Below are 16,328 nucleotides of genomic sequence, written 5' to 3'. Positions count from 1 at the left end.
TAAGTGTCGGGAAACCACAAGGGTAGTGCAGGACCTCTGGGCTACCAGAAGCAGAGCTGGTACCAGCTCTGGGCCTCAAGGACAAGGGGCAGGCAGGTCACCAGGTCCCGAGGAGACTCAGTGTGACCTTTGGTGCAGAGAGCCACAGCCAGGCTGCTTTTTCTTTCTGCCTGCTGGTATCCCTCTGTCCTCATTGGCCAAACCCTGCTCAAGGCCGCAGCGGGGAGAGCCTTTGGGTATGCTCCATTCTCCTCAGCATCCATGGGCAGAAAACAGGGTGGAGAAGGGTTCAAGAGTGATTCCGGAGAGTCACGTGGAAGATGTTGGAACATTTGGACATTCTTCCTGATTGGTTGGCTCTTGTGGTCAGATATTTGTGGAGGAGTCAGGTGGTGGTGGGGGCTGTGCTTTGGAGTCGTAGAGTCTGGTGCAGAATCACATCTGCTTCACTTGCTAACTGAGCGATTCTCAGGTCTTTTCAGTTCACCAAGCCCTTATTTCCTCATTGGATCATGGGAGAAGGGTACTGCCTACATCAGAACGCCTTGGGGAGGCTCAAAACAGAAAGTATTCCAGTGCTGTTGACAGACTTGGAAAAGGCTGCTAGAGGATATAGTAAAATATGAGCAGTACACCTCAGCAAAATTGTTTTTCTTTTCTCTCTCAAGTTTTTAAGAGATTTTATTTATTTGACAGAGAGAGAAAGAGTGCACTAGCAGGGGGAGTGGCAGGCAGAGGGAGAAGGAGAAGCAGACCACCCACTGAGCAGGGAGTCCGGGTGGGGCTCAATCCCAGGACTCTGCAATCATGACCTGAGCCGAAGGCAGATGCTTAACCGACTGAGCCACCAGGTGTCCCACAAAATTGTTTTTCTATATAAAACAGAGCTATGTTGTGAGATAAAGGTTGATTTTATTTCTTCCATTATATTTTTCTATATTCTGGATTTTTTACCATCAGAATAACAAAGACATCCATAAATGTGATTAATAAATATGTTAGTAGTGCCCCCCCTCCCCCAATTAGTTTTTTGGTTCTCATTGTGCTCTTTGGGCTGAGGTGTATGAATTTGTAGCTGGCTTGACTGTAGCCACATGAGTGGTGTGTTATCATGGTGTCACCTTTATAGTTAAATGCACATATTCCCAGGGAATCTGTGATGGCCAACAGAGTGGGGTTTATACGATCAAGACAGGTCCAATTAAATCATTTGGTTACAGTGGAGAAGGAAAATGAATCAATTAGGAATGCATTCAGCTTCCGTGTTAATACTAAGAAACTCTTATTTAAATCAGCAGGTTACACTGGGGAAGAAGCATGTATCAAGAATTCCATTTGCAAGAGGGCGAAAATTGGTTCTTGGTGGATGAAAGGATCTTAGCTATTATAATGGTTTGTAGCCTTCTAAAGCTGAGCCCTACCTAACAATGTAAACCAGTAAATAGGTATTAAACTATCATGGGGGCAGGGATAAGGAAAAGAATGTCTGTTCAGACTTTTCAGTGAGGTTGATGGTTTAAGAAAAAAAAAAGGTTGAGAAGCACTAAGTTACGATGACAGTCATAGTAACTAACTCTTACATAGTACTGACCATGTGCCAGGAGCTGTTGCGAATGTTTTACATATATTATTAACTCATGGGACAATATACCCATTTAACAGTGTCTTATATAAATAGGCTTGAGTTCCTGTTCTCTCACCCCTAAACAAATCCAAAGGTGATTTGATCATGTCAAGGCCAGCATATCTTTAATTCTTTAGACTTTTCCTTCTTGCTAATTACCTCATGGTCGCAGGAGACATTTATCCACCTTTAATCACCTTTAATGCTGAAACATGAGGGAGAACTGGAGAAAACAGAATCTCCTTTCTTTCTTTCTTTTTTTTTTTTTTTTTAATGATAAGAGGAAGTTTTCCCAGAAGGCCTCCTACTAGATTTCTGCTTAGGTTCTCATTGGCTGGAATTAGGTTGCGTGGCTACTTTTAGCTACAAGGGAAGCTGGGAAAGTACAGAACAATATGGTCATGGTTGGCTTAGATCTACACAATTTAATATGATAGCCACACAGGACTATTTAAAAGTTTTTTTTTTTTATTGAGATATACTTCACATACCATAAAATTTACCACTTTAATTTTACCTTTTAGTGGTTTTTAATATATTTACAGGATTATACAGCCATCATCACTGTCTAATTCCAGAACATTTTCATCACCCCCCAAAGAAACCCAGTATCTGTTCGTAGTTACTCCCCCTTCCTAACCCTACCTTCACCCTCTGGCAGCACTCACCTACTTTCTGTCTCCCTGGATTTGTATGTTGTGGACATTTCATATAAATGGAATCATACAATATGTAGCACTTTGTGTCTGGCTTCTTTCACCTAACATAATTTTTTCTAGGCTCATCTGTGTTAAAGCATATATCAGTATAAGTATTTTAAAAAATCTGTTCCTTTTCATAACTTACTGATAGTCGACTGCATGGATATGGTACATTTTATCTATTTATTTGTTGATGGACATTTAAGTTGAAGGACACTTTTGTTACTATAAATAATGCTGCTGTGAACATTCATGTACAAGTTTTTTGGGTGAACGTATTTTCATTTTTTCAATTCTCTTGGGCAAATTCCTAGGAGTAGAATTACTGGATTATAGGGTAACTCTATGTTCAATCCTTTGAGAAAATGCCGGACTGTTTTTTCAAAGGGGCTATAGCATTTTATACATCCTGATGGGAATGGATACGGGTTTCAATTTCTCCACATTCTTACTAACACTTGTAATTTTTGTTTGTTGGTTCTAGCCATGCCAGTGGATGTGAAGTGATATCTCACTATGGTTTTTGTTTGCATTTACAGAATCATTAGTGATATTGAGCATCTTTTCATGTGCCAACTAGCTGTTTGTGTATCTTTCTGGAGAAATGTCTGTTCAGATCCTTTGCCCATTTTATAATTGGGTTGTCATTTTATTGTTGAGTTATGCTGGCTATTTAGATTAATTGAATTTAAGTAAAGTCAGAAATTCAGAAATTCAGTTCCTCAGTCATGCTAGCCACATTTCAAGCATGGCTAGTGGCTACATTACTGGGCAGTTGCGTACATCAGGCATATCCATCATTGCAGAGAGTTCTGCTGGCTGGCACTGGCTTAGACCATCAGGTTTGATCACTTGGAGCTGGCCACTCTAAATAGAATCAGGGTTTTGGTAAGCTAAGGAAGGAGGGGAATGGATATGGAACACAATCACAGAACGTTCTTCGCAAAAGTTAGATGTCTTGGTCCCTACAGAGATGAATGTGCTTATTCTCGCCTAAGGATGCATAGATGTTTCCCAAGGGAGGATCTGGGACAGGACGTGAGAACACACAATTCTAGACCAGGGATTGGCAAACTTTTTTTGTAAAGGACCACATAGTAAATATGCTCAGCTTTGCCAGTTCTATGGTATCTGTCACAACTCTTCAGTTTGATCGTTACAGTGAAGAAGCAGTCAGAGACAATACATACGCCAAGGGGCATGACCGTGTTCCAGTTAAACTGATTTACAAAAACAGGCAGTGGGCGGGATTGGGCCCATAGATCATATTTTGTGAGGAACCCTCTATAGAAAGGGGTGAAAGCTTACAGGGGCTAGTGTGCTGCAATCAAGAGTATGGTGACATATTTGGTATGTTTGGAAAAATAGGCTTTTAGGATGATGGTGTGCAGAAGGTGAGGAAGAGGCAGAACCAAGTTTCAAAGGTCCTCGGTGCCTATCTGGGTTGTTTGTTGTGGTATTTTTGTTTTTAAGTCTTGTAGGTGACAAGAAGCCATCAAAGGATTTTAAGTCAGGTATTAATACAATTACATTGACTTTTTAGACCACCTTCTGGCAGCATTATGAAGAGTGAAAGGTAAAGAATAGCAGTTAAGAAGCTGTTGAAGGGCCTGAACAAAAGCGAATAATTCTGTTAGGAAGTATACCTGGCCCTAATCCTGCCAGATAACAGGGTGTTTACAGTATACTAATGATTCGACACAGGTCAAGGCTGTGTGTCTTGGATTAAAGTAAAGATCTGGTAATTTTGTGCTAATTGCGTAAATCAGCTAACCTATTGGCTGTGGGCTGGGCAGGAAGCATATTGATTTAAATGAGGCGTGAAGAGTGGGACTGGACATGTTCTTTTCCTGTCCCAGGACAGTCACTTGAAGGCCAGGGAGTTGGTGTGGAGGGTTAGTTACCCTGAGAACGTCAGTGACTCTTGGGAGCTGGGAGAATGGACGTGGGTCGGGGCGAGACTCACTGTGGCCTTGGAAGAGGTGACTTCTAGATGGTGAAGTGAGCTCATTCTCCACTATCCAGTTCTGAGAGGCCATTGGAGGGAGAAAGGAAACCTTGATGAACCCCTAATTTCTAAAGTTAGGTCCCAAGTTAAGCACAGTATGGAGGTCTGCGTGGAACTATTTGCCATCACTAAAGATGAATTATCCACGTGGGCTTAGAAAATTGCAGATGCACGTTCTGTGTCCATGGATCTTTTCTTCAGCATGGTAATCTTAGCCTGTGAGTACACAGCATATTTTCAGAGCTGGTCTGCCAGGCTGAATAATAACGCTACAATAAAGGTTACTATAAACCATTAAGAAGTTGGTTTTCCTACCTATAATTTTAGTACAGAATTCTCTGGTGATTAATTCAAGGCGGGATAGTGATTTCTGACAGTCTTCACTCTGAGACCATACTTTTTAAGAAAGTATTTTGGCTTGTTTGCTAGTTAAATCCTCACTGATTTATAAAATTATGAAATATAAATTGTAAGAAACAGCTTAGGGCCTTTCACCAGGCACAATTGCACCTCACCCCAGGAATGAAAATGAATGAATATCTTCTATACATAGCTTTTCACGGATGTCCGGACTCCAAATGCTGTGAGAATCAGAAAATGTCTCCTGAATCTGATTTTGAGTGGCTAGGCCTACATCCAATGGGAATTATGAGTGCTTCCAAGGGTGGGGCAGACAGAGGTGATAACATCAGAAGAGACTGACCCTTGGACAAGAGGCCTGCTTCCTGAAGTCATTTCCCCAGGGCGGGTGGTGGGGGGGGGGGCGGTGTGTACTGTGTGGGCTGCTGTGGAAACAGGGCTCCCTGGCTTCTCCAGGAACACTCCTGGGTGGAGGCCATGGTGTGCCTTGAACATCAGTCTTTCACACTGTGTTGTGGAGGTGTATGTGAGGAGTGAGGAAACCTCATTCATTTTCTGAATCCAACACCCTGGAACAGAAGGGATGGACTGAATGCAGGGCACTTGAGGTTTACTGAAGTGGCAAAGTATTTTTTTAAGCTTGTAGGGTTTAGGACTTGCCCATATGAATTTGGCCAAGTGCTTGTACACTGGTGTCTATTAAGAGCCATGTATTCTGTATATTTATGATTTGTCTGCCCTGGAAATAATCAAAATATTGTACCTTTGAGATCTCTGAAGTCCAGAAAGTTCTTTTGAAATTTTTTTTTTTTTTTTTGTGCTTTAATGAAACTAACAGATGTGGGTGATCCCAGTGACCACAAAGAGGCTCCTAGTGGCCCCGACTTCCTGGCCACCAAGAAGCCTTGGGCATACATATTTCCTGGGTTATTTGTGCCGCTTTCTAGGATGTGTTTCTAGTTTGCTTTGTACATACTGTCCAACAATCTTTTTTTTTTTTTTTTTTTTAAATGAAGCTTCTCAAGTCTTTTCTTTGAATGGGGAAACCTTTTTGGGACAAAGAACAAAAAAACCTCCAGCATGAAAAGCTAGTTAGGAGACCTTGTTTCTTAACAACGGCAACAACAAATTGCAAGGGGGTAAAAAGAGAGTTGGAGGGGAGCTGTAATGAACTTACAGCTCTGGAGGCACCTGCACTGCTTGGGATCAGAGCCTTTATTTGAGCCCTCCTGCAAAAAAAAACAGCTGTTAAAAGAAGAAAAGTAAAACATGAGGCGAAATATGAATGCAGCATGGATATTTGGTGATGGGAAGGTGTTATTTTTAATTACGATAATCATATTGCAATTACTTTTTAAATGCTCACTACATTGTATGGGTGCAGGCTGAAATACTTGCAGAAAAATAATACAGAGCCTGGAAATTGTTTAAGAAGAATCGGAGTGGGGTATAGATGCAACGTGCTGGCTAGGAATTGAAATGATTTGACGCTGGGTGATAAGCACATGAGGGTTCACTTAGCTGTTCTTTCTAATTTTGAATATACTTGAAATTTAACATACTTCAAATATTTTAAAGAAATTAACAGTTTGGAATCTCTGGAAGTCTTGGATTCCCAAGGGTACTTCTTTGGTCGCCTTAGCTTCTATTCCAAAGCTTCTTTTCCCCAACACTGGGTGGTTTCCTTCCCTAGCTTCTGTGCGTCCGTCTTTCTGTCTCCTTCCTTCTTGCCCCACTCCCTCCCTGTCTGTCTTTCTGTCTTCTTCCTTCTCTTTCCTTTCGTGTCATTTGGGCTGACAAGAAGAAAGGACACATGTTTTGTATCAAGTTGCAGATAGATGTGAGGCCTATTTTCATGGCAACACAAAGGCTGGGCAGTTCTGAAAACTCAGATGTCTGTTGCAGACTGCGAGGGCCTGCCTGGCCCCTAAGTCGTCGAACTGGGCTGAGGTCAAAACTTGCCTAGACCACCCACCCCACAGTTGGTCACTGCAGCATGTTTTTTTCAACATTTTGCCATGATTAGAATGTGAAGAAGTTAACTTTTTATCCGTAGTCTGCATTTGCAAAACGGGTTGTTGGGATCCTGCTCTTACTTTGTTACTATCTGTGATTTGGGATGAGTTCTTGGCTTTGAGATTTTGCTGTGAGATTGGTCTGACCTAACCACAGCCTGAGTAGACAAGCAATTAGGTCATTGGATCCCAAACTAGCCTCAGAAAGTAAGTCATGATGGCAAGAATCACCTGGAGAGATTTTTAATTTTTAATTTAAAAAAATATTACAGTCCCCTGAGAATTCTGTTCAGTAGGTCTGAGTGGCAACAGAAACTAAAAGTCTAGTTTTATCAGCTTCCCACATGAGTCTCATGATCATTAGGTTGGAGATCTACTAGATTCAATGGTTTTTAATAGAATGGAAGGATTCTCGTTCAAGGAACCGATCGAAATTATCCCCTATAGTTCTGCCTTACAACTGATGTGGCATGTTTTTCGTTGGTATTGTTATTTTTAATTGTTTTTATTTAAGATAACTTGCTCCTGAACAAGGCCTTGCATGTGGTAGTTACCATATAAGCAACTAGGCAAATAAATGGCAAATTCAGAAAGGAAAGGCAAGGGGCAACTAATATTTATTGAGTGCCTATTATTATAGTATTTTTATAGACTTGACTCATCATTTATATTTTCTCCTTTAATGTTTGCCACAGCTTGAAAAGTAATTATTATTACCCAGTTTTGTGTCTGATGAAATTAAAGCTCAGAGAAGCTCAGGATTTTATTCCAAGTCACACAGTAAACCTGTGGCAGAAGGAGTCTTTGACCTCGGATGTGTCTTGCTCTTGTGCCATGCAGCCTTTCAGAACACTGCAGCCTGTTTGTCTGTCCTTCCTTGGCCCCAGATGATTGTGTAACAGGAGGGGAAATCTATGTTAGAGGTCAGGAAACCCAACCAGTGGGGCAGGCCCCCAGAGCTTCCCTTGTCCAGGCTATACTGGCACGTTTGTTTTTCCCCGGTCCAATACCGGGTAAAGGTCCCCGTGAGGGGCTTTGTCACTGCCTATCACTGTGTTATCCCTGGGAACTGTTTGGCAAAGGAACATGGTAGCTGAGGGACAGAAGTCTTTTCTAGATGGTTTGCCCATATCTGAATTTTTCTTTGGCGCCTTGTAACAGGCCTGAGAATGTTGAGAGTTTTGTGCCACTGTAGACACCATCCAGCTTGTTGGCATTCTTTGATAGTGTGAAGATCAAAATGTCAGGTGGGAAGGGAAATTCCCCCAGTGGATTCCAGGCCCTCACTGCCGCTCTCCTGGCATACGGCCGGAGCCTACATTCTGGTCTTCCTTCCTGCAGTCTACCTGCCTTCCAAGTCACTTTCCTCAGAGGGGATCCTCTTAGAAATGCAGATCTGATTATGTGTCTTCCATGTGAAGTCTCTTTAGTGACTTGCTTTCCTTGAGGAAAAAGTCTGAGCCTTTGAACATAGCACGGAAGACTTTTCCTGGCCTGGCCCTGTCCCCCCAGCTGCATTTCCCACTCCTTCTCACTTCACGAGCAGCCAGAAATTGGCCCTGGACAGCTATGCAGCCCATTTTAGAAAGAGAGTGGAAAAGAACCCCAAGAAAATATATAATTTACAGTTATATAATTTAGTTCTAACTTGCATGGTGCCTGATTTTTCCGTGTCTGCTGTCTGTCTTTGCTCCTGTATGGTAAGCTCCCTGAGGACAGGAGCTTTGTGTTGTCTCCTGTTGTATTGTCTCATGGGGCACAATGCCCAGTCCAGAGTGGGTGTTCACTTACATGAGGGCTCAGTGAATAAATGAACAGTAGGCACTATTCAGTGCTCTTCAAGGCCGAAGGAAGGCATGGATCTTGTGGGCTGGAGTGGTCAAGGAGGCCTTCATAGCAAGCTGGTTGTAAAGGATAGGCTTTTGAGAATCAGCAGAATTGGTTGTGAGCTTTAGTCTTAAGAATCCGAGCTTTAGAAACGCTCTTGCTATATTGGAAAGAATATCAGTTTCCTAACCAGAGAACTTAGGTTCAAATTTGGACTCTCTCACTTACTCGCTGTGTGACTTCAAGATCTTTGCATTTTACTTTCTCCCCCCATAAAATGAGATTGCTGTTCCTTTCCTTAGAGTATTCTCATGAGGAACAAATGTGGTATCATATATAAAGCCTGTAGCACAATGTTCAGCATGTACAGACATAACTTGGAGATATGGTGGGTTGGGTTCTAGACCACTGCTGTAAAGCCGATATCATAATAAAGTGAGTGAAATGAATTTTTTGGCTTCTCAGTGCATATAAAAGTTGCGTTTACACTACATTGTAGTCTGTTAAATGTTCAGTAGCATTATGTCTAAAAATACAGTGTAATGCCTTAATTAAAAGATACTTTATTGATAAAAAAAATGCTAAGCATCATCTGAGCTTTCAGCAAGTCATTATCACAGATCACAGATCACCATAACAAATATAATGAAAAGATTTGAAGCATTGCAAGAATTACCAAAATGTGACACAGAGACATAAAGTCAGCAAATGCTATTGGAAAAATAGCACCAATAGACTTGTTCAAGAGGGTTGCCACAGACCTTCAGTTTCTAAAAAAAACATGTATTTGAGAAGCACAATAAAACGATGCGTGTCTGTATGAGGCTCTAGTAAGTAAAAGCTTATATAGATACGGTACAACCAACATGCCTGAGAAAGATTATTTAGGTGAGGTTGTTAAATTTGATTAAAATGGCATAATTCTGCTGCCCGAGAACAGTTATAATAGATTTCAGTTTTTATAACTGTTTTGAGGTACTACAAAGAGTTCTGTCACATTTCTATACTTTTTTTTTTAAGCTTTTGAAAATTGGGGGTGGGTATGCACCCCCGTCCTACTCACCTGATACCTAGATCTCCTGTCCCCTAACACTGGGGCCTGTTGGAAGGCAGCATGTGCCTAATGTGTAAAAGAGATGGCAGGAACGAGCTTTCTGTTGACTCTTCCAGTGGTTTTTCTTCTGTGTGCACGCGCATGCGTGGTTCCCTACAGATCTTCACGTTCGAGTTTTCACTGTGCTCATGATTCTGCCCTCTGCTTCATTCTTCTACTTCATCTCCCACCTTCTCTCTCTCTCTCACTGTTGTCCAGCCACATCTGTGTCTTTAAAATCCCTGAACACGCAGCTCTTTTCAGCCTCGGGTTCTTTGACTCTCCACCTCCCTTGGACCAAAATTCTTTTCCTCTGCCTCTTCCCATTTTTCAGAAAATCAGCAGACTCCTTGTCTTTGGAGTAGTCTTGGAGTAAAAGGACTGAATTGGTTTTTTCATGTTTATTTTACATAATACTAAGGAATAATACCGTAAGAGTGTTTGCAATTCTTAATTTTTTTTAACCAGAGAAATTTAATACATGCCAAATACAAAAATGTAGGCATATGTTAGGAAGCTTTCCTTTGGGTGATTCTGGTGGTACTTCTCCTAGTGTCTGTTCCCTGTGTCTGGGCCCCCCGCGGAGCTACTGTCTCTAACATGGAGGGTGTTTAACCCCGCCACCCCAACCCTGTGGAGCTCCCAGTACCGCCTCCTGGGGCACACCTTCTCTGCCTCAGTTTGCAGCTCCCAATTCCAGCCAGTTTTATTCCTCTCCCTGCTAATTCCGGAGGGATGTCCCTGCTGTGGACTTCATTCCTCCCTTTCCCCAGCAAGAGGTGGGCCAGGCAGAGGAGTAGCCCCAGCTGGGTGGCACAGAGGGGCCCGGAGGGCTTGTCAGTAGGGTACCCAGGATGGGCGAGGAGGCAGAGGATGGAAGGAAGGAGGAGTGGGTTGGGAAGAGTCAAGAAGGACGAGAGAAATTGCTGACTGATGTCTGAAATCACAGTATTACAGCAACAAAAATAGCACGAATTCAGGACTAAAAAAAATAGCACAATATGCTTTAATACCACAACATGGTGGTGTGTCCCTAATTCTCATCCAGGGTTCTGACATCACAAGTTACCTCCTCAGGGAGGCCTTTTCTGGCCCCTGTTGTGAGTGGGCCTCCCCAACAGTCCAAGTTTATGTCCCCATAGCACTTAACGTTTCTTTGGAAGTATATTGTTTAATTTTTTGTCTGACTCCCCCAAATGAAATCTGAGCTCCATCGAGGTAGGGACCTGGCCTCTTCTCCCCAGTGCCTGGAACTGCATCTAGAAAATAGTTGGTCTCACTCAGTATTTGTTGAACGAATGCGAGGGGATTATCATGGCAATCCACGTTGCTGTGGAGGAGACTAACCTTGAGAAAAGGGGTATAGTTGCCTGCAGTTCTAGAAGCCCAGTCAGGCAGTGCTGATACAGGCTTGGCTATGATTATCACGATTATTATTTGTTTCAAAGCCCTTTCAGGATGCCAGGCATGTGGTAGAATGGAGGGAAGTAAAAATCTTGGAACAGATGGTACCACCTGCAAAAGAGAATAAATCTTTTTTTTTTTTTTTTTACCCTACCCTCCACTCCCTATCACAGATACGAATAAACAACAAAAAAATTGTTTTTAATTCTGCCTTTGGAGGTAGGGCACATTTAGTATTCTGAGTCAGGCAAGGAGTCTCTAGCCACAGGACAGCTGGGAACTCAGGTCCATGGAGGACGCCCAGGACTGAGGTGAGGAGAAGGCGCCTCCTTGTCTGGGGACAGCAGCTGGGGCCCTCTCTGCTTCCCTCCCCACAGAGATCCAGTTGGAACCAGCCCCTGCTGGGCTTCTGCCTGCTGGACAGAAACAGATGGCCTCAGGCTGCTGCTGATCTGGTGGCCTGGGCCGCATAGCTACCGCTTTACTCATGGGCCAGTGAGACGGGATGGCCGGCGTGAGGGGCTGTCGCCTCGCATTCCCATCCTCAGCTGAGGTGACTCACTTTGCTGTTAGCAAGAGTTTCAGTTCAGGGTCTCTGGACTGGGAGAGTTTCTAACGTTCATGCTCCTGAGAACCAAACACGGCCAGGAATGTTTGTCGATCTCCACATGGTCAGTCAAAGCATTTCAAAAGAGATCATTAGTTTGCCCCACTCCTCCTCCTTCACCTGCCACAGGAGGGGGCTTGCTGGAATTAGATTACAAGTCATTTGCTACGGGCAGTGGCCCCTCTGGGGCAGCCCTGAGGAGGTTATCCAGGAGGGTGTCAAAGTACCTTCCACCATCTCCCCAAAAATGTTTTGGCAACCCAGAGAGACAGAGCGGAAGTGACTCCACAGGAAGAGTTAGGTGATAACGCATTCTGGGCCAGGACTGTCACTTAACTAAATGGGAGACCCGTGCAGGCCACTTAAACCTCGGTGGCCTTCTGCTTTCTCTTCTCTCACATTAGATGGTGGGACTGGTTGGAAACCGCAGGTAGTTTAGCTCTCATGCCGGCTCTTATTGACTGGAAATTGCTGTCTGGAAGAGTGTGGGGGAAGCCAATCTAAGTTAAGTGAGAAAGGGCAATCCGCTATTGATGTTTGCCAGTTGTGTGGACGGGCAGTAGTGGCTCATACGCCAGGTATTACCTGACTGATGGTCATTTCTGCCTCTGTTATTTTCCAATTCCATGCATCCTACAGGTGATTCTACAGGGAACACGTAACATTTTCTAGTCTTAATAATTGCATTGAACTTTATGAATGATGGCAAGGAGCATAGACCTACAACCTGACTTTCATAGAGCAACAACCTCATCCTTCATAGAGAAACTAAGGCTCATAATGATTGAATGACTTGCCCAAAGTCATCCAGCGAATCAGAGAGAGAGAGCTAGAATTCAGACTCAGATCTGTCTGCCTCCAAACCAAGTGCTCCACCACCATCCTGTTCTACTTCCCGGTTGGAGAATCCCTCAATACAGACTATAATGAACTGTCAGTGTGTGGACAGCATGGCCTGCCAGTACACAGAGATCAGAAAGGTGCTTGAAAGACTTGTTAACTGATGTCTGCACAGCTCTTTTGAGCTTACAAAGTACTTTCCAAATACTATGAGCATATGCTGATTGCTGGAGACCTACTATGAGGCATGGTACAGAATGCTTTACCTGGATTCTCTCATTTAAACTTGTCCAACTATTGCTCCCTTTTCCAGATGAGATAACTGAGCCTCAAAGAAGAAGGCAGCTTGCCCCAAGGTCACGTGGCTGGGATCCAAGCCAAGGCCCATCCACTCTGGAATCTGTGGTGGCATTTTCTAGTATTGGAGAGTCCTCAGTGGACCGCTCAGCAGAATTAGAGGCTTTTTCAATATAAAAGGGGTGGTGGGGCCGAGATTCCTCTCAATACCTGTTGTGTACTCTGGAAATCAGGGATAATTTTGGCCCTTAGTCACTGCTGCAGGAAAGAGAGAGACCCTGGCACTCCTCCTGTGCACCTTTCTCTTGGGGGCGGGGGGGGCGGAGAGCTGCTCTGGTCTACGAGCACTCTGCAGGTGTGCTGAGTGGCAGGTCCCCACACAACGGACCTCATGCGGCAGAGGACTCTCTTCACTTTCATGGAAGTGGAGAGCGCCACACTGTCCAATGGATGGCTGCACTGAAGGCGAAGGATTACGGAGAGGTGACATGGCACATAGGTGACCTGGAATAGACCTTGAGAAAAGTGAGTTCTCTGGTGGCTCTGATCCAGTTAATTTCAATAACTTTTTTTTTTTTTTAACTAGCTTAGAAACTTAGAGGTTAAATGATAATAATTGTACGTACCAAAAAATATACATGTAGAGGTTTAAATGATGTGCAAAAATCGGGATCTTCAGAGGAGGAGTGGAGTATCACTTTCTGCTTCAACAGTTTCTCCTCTTGACTTTTTCCCTTGGGTAAGTTTCCATCTTCCCAGTCAACTCAGTTCACTTGGTGCTATTGCTTTCCTTTTATGAAAATGATTAATTCTGGGGATTTGATCAGAACAGACTTGAAAACACCACCCTCCAGTTGCAAATATCAGGGAATCTGGACGTTGCGTTTTCTAGGCTAAAGTAATTTGCCCCCGCCTCTACCCCACCACGGTCAGCCTCTTCCACTTCCCAGGTCTCCCTTCCCAGTTGGTGTCCGGCAGATGTGCGCATGCACCCATGCACACACGTGTGCATGCATACATATGCTTGCACACGTTTTTGACTGTGTGTTAGTAGGTAAAGGAAGGCCAACATCATCTAGGCTGGGCCACAGGCCTGTCTGGTTTAAATCTACGCTGCCTGGGAGATCTGGGGTAATAAGTGAGTGACAACAGGTGCACATTTCGTTACACCCTCTGAACTCAGCCCATAGTTCTTTCTTTGAGTCTTTTCACCCAACACCCTTGCCTGAGTTGTGTCCAATAAATTTTATAGCTGCATGATCCTGTTTCAGAGCCGAAGGGAGATTTATTTTTTTCTCTTCACTTGACTAAACGGTGCCCAAGTCAAAACCCCACTTCCTGCCCCCTCCTCACTCCTTAAGAAGTAATAAGGAATAACCCCAGGCCAGAAGCTGCGGGGTCCAGTGTCTTCAGTCTTGCACATGAAGAGCTAATTTTCTGGTCCCGTTTTAGAAAAGCCAAGAATTAACTTGCAGAGAATTAGCCATAATTGGGGAGAAAATAATTACTCGGCTTTTTCTGCCCTGTGATAACTGGAGCCCCATGCAGATCTTTCATTGCAGTGTCCACGCCCACTTCTATTTAAAACAAAGTATTGCTCCAGGGGCCTTGAAAGCCCAATCTCAGTGTTCTCAGGGCTACATTTTTGTGCAAACTACCCTAAATGTTGGCATCAAAAAGGGATTTGTTTCATGTCTTTTTGGTGCAAAGTCCCAGGGCAGTGAGACATTTTATGTCCTATTTGCAAAGGAGAATGGCTTTTGCAGGTGTCAGGTACCTTCATGGGCCCTGCACGAAAGCTTAAGTTTGGGCCAGATCACTGTTCCTTCAGGAACAGGCAGTGGTCTGAGAAGTGAATCGTTTCTGAGAAGGTCCTGTGTCTTCAGGACCTTTTTCTGTTTTGAAACATGCCCAGTTGCCTCTACTCCAGTGTGTGAAGTTAAAAAAAAAAGTTTTTTTTTAAGATTCCTGGCTCGCAGTAAACATGCAGAGGCAGTGGACCTTTTCTTTCTTATTGGAGGCGACCTGAAGACAGTTTGTCAGATACCTTACTTAGTCCCATCAGAGCACAATGAAATGTCATACCTTCCCAGGATTTAAACACCCCCTCCCCATTGATGGCCCACGATGTAAATGTCCTTAGCTCCAGACTTATCGTCAGACACCTCTACCTGCTGCCTCATAGGCATCTCCACCCCCAGGTGATTTTCCCTGAAATAAATTTGCTTTTTTTCCTGTGTTTCCTGTCGTGGTGAAAGAACTGTCATCAGTTACCCAAACCAAAAGCCTTGATATGCCATACCTTCTAGGGTATCTCTTAACTGTTACCTAAATAATGGGCAAAAATTATGATGTGGCCTTTTCAGTCTCTCTGGGATCTATTACCCTCCTAACTGGGCTCGTTGGCTCCAGCCCTCCTCCCTGCCTATCTCCCAGCTTCTACCCCACCTCCACCCAACTGATACCCCAGCCCACCTCTAGCCTTTCTCTTTAAATGCAGATCTGATATTCCTTACCTGTTTGAAACCCTCCTGTGGTATTCCCGTGCCTGCAGGATTTAAGTCTTCCCTCTTAGTGTGGCAGGTGAGGTCCATGGTAACCCAGCTACTCCCTGACGCTCCTGTCTCCTGCCCCATCACTCTCCTGCTAGGTGAGATCCAAAGCTTCATTCTCTCTCAGCTTGATTCTCTTCCAACTCATTGTACTTTTGCATGTACTATTTTTTTCTGCTAGTAATGGCCTTTCCTTAACTGGTCTTTCCAGCCCACAGCTATACTTCTGTATTATTAGGTTATAGTATTACTGGTGGTTTAAGTAAGATAGCTTCCTTCTTTCTCACATGGCAGTCCAGAGAGCGATACTTTCCATGAGATGTTCCAGGAAGGCAGGTGGCTTTTGTATTGAACCATCCTTAATGTGACACCCTTGTCTGCATGATCCATGGTGGCTTTCAGCCACAGCCTCTTTCCACGGATGACAAAGAAATACACCTTATCCTATTACAGGCCCATTTTAGATGCTGTACCATCTCCACTTCCCCGTCCTTCATGCCTCCTGGCTCTCTGGTACTCTGTCCCTCTAACAGCAGTGGTGATGGTGACAGTGGTGGTGGTAATAGTAGATCTCTAGTCCAAGTTGTAAGAGTAGTAGGAAGAGTAGGGGGAGGAGTAGAAATAGTACCATGATCTTCCATTCACAGTGTCAGAAGAAACTGAGAGGTTAAATGACCCGGCCAAGGTCACACAGCTAGTAAGTAAAGGGCACAGCATTTGAACACAGAACCCTCCTACTTCAAAGCCCAGTATTAGGCTGTGGTTACTTTTAGTTCCATCCCACTGAATGACAGTTGTTTCTTTACATGGTTATCTCTCCCACTAGACTGAACTCCTTGAGAAAAAGGACTTAATCCATTTCGCCTTTGTATTTGCAGAGCTTAACACAAGGCTGAGCATGTAGTCATCACTCAGTAAATATTTTAGACATTGAAATCGGGGTTTCTTAATCCTGGCACTCTTGACATTTTGGACCAGATCATTCTTTGTTCTGGGGCTG

General features: G+C 43.8%; 1 protein-coding gene across 10 annotated transcripts in view; it reads left to right on the top strand.

The window, feature by feature from the left end:
* Positions 1-16,328, top strand: part of FGGY (FGGY carbohydrate kinase domain containing) — a 418,161-nt gene that overhangs the window by 102,385 nt on the left and 299,448 nt on the right. The window lies entirely within an intron of this gene.

Source organism: Eumetopias jubatus, unplaced genomic scaffold (genome assembly GCF_037043125.1).
Source record: "Eumetopias jubatus isolate StellerSeaLion01/CBP00866 unplaced genomic scaffold, mEumJub1_p1.0 scaffold_4, whole genome shotgun sequence".
Classification (NCBI taxonomy): Eukaryota; Metazoa; Chordata; class Mammalia; order Carnivora; family Otariidae; genus Eumetopias; species Eumetopias jubatus.
The sequence above is the reverse complement of the archived record's forward strand: the minus strand, read 5'-3'. Positions and strand labels throughout refer to the sequence as shown.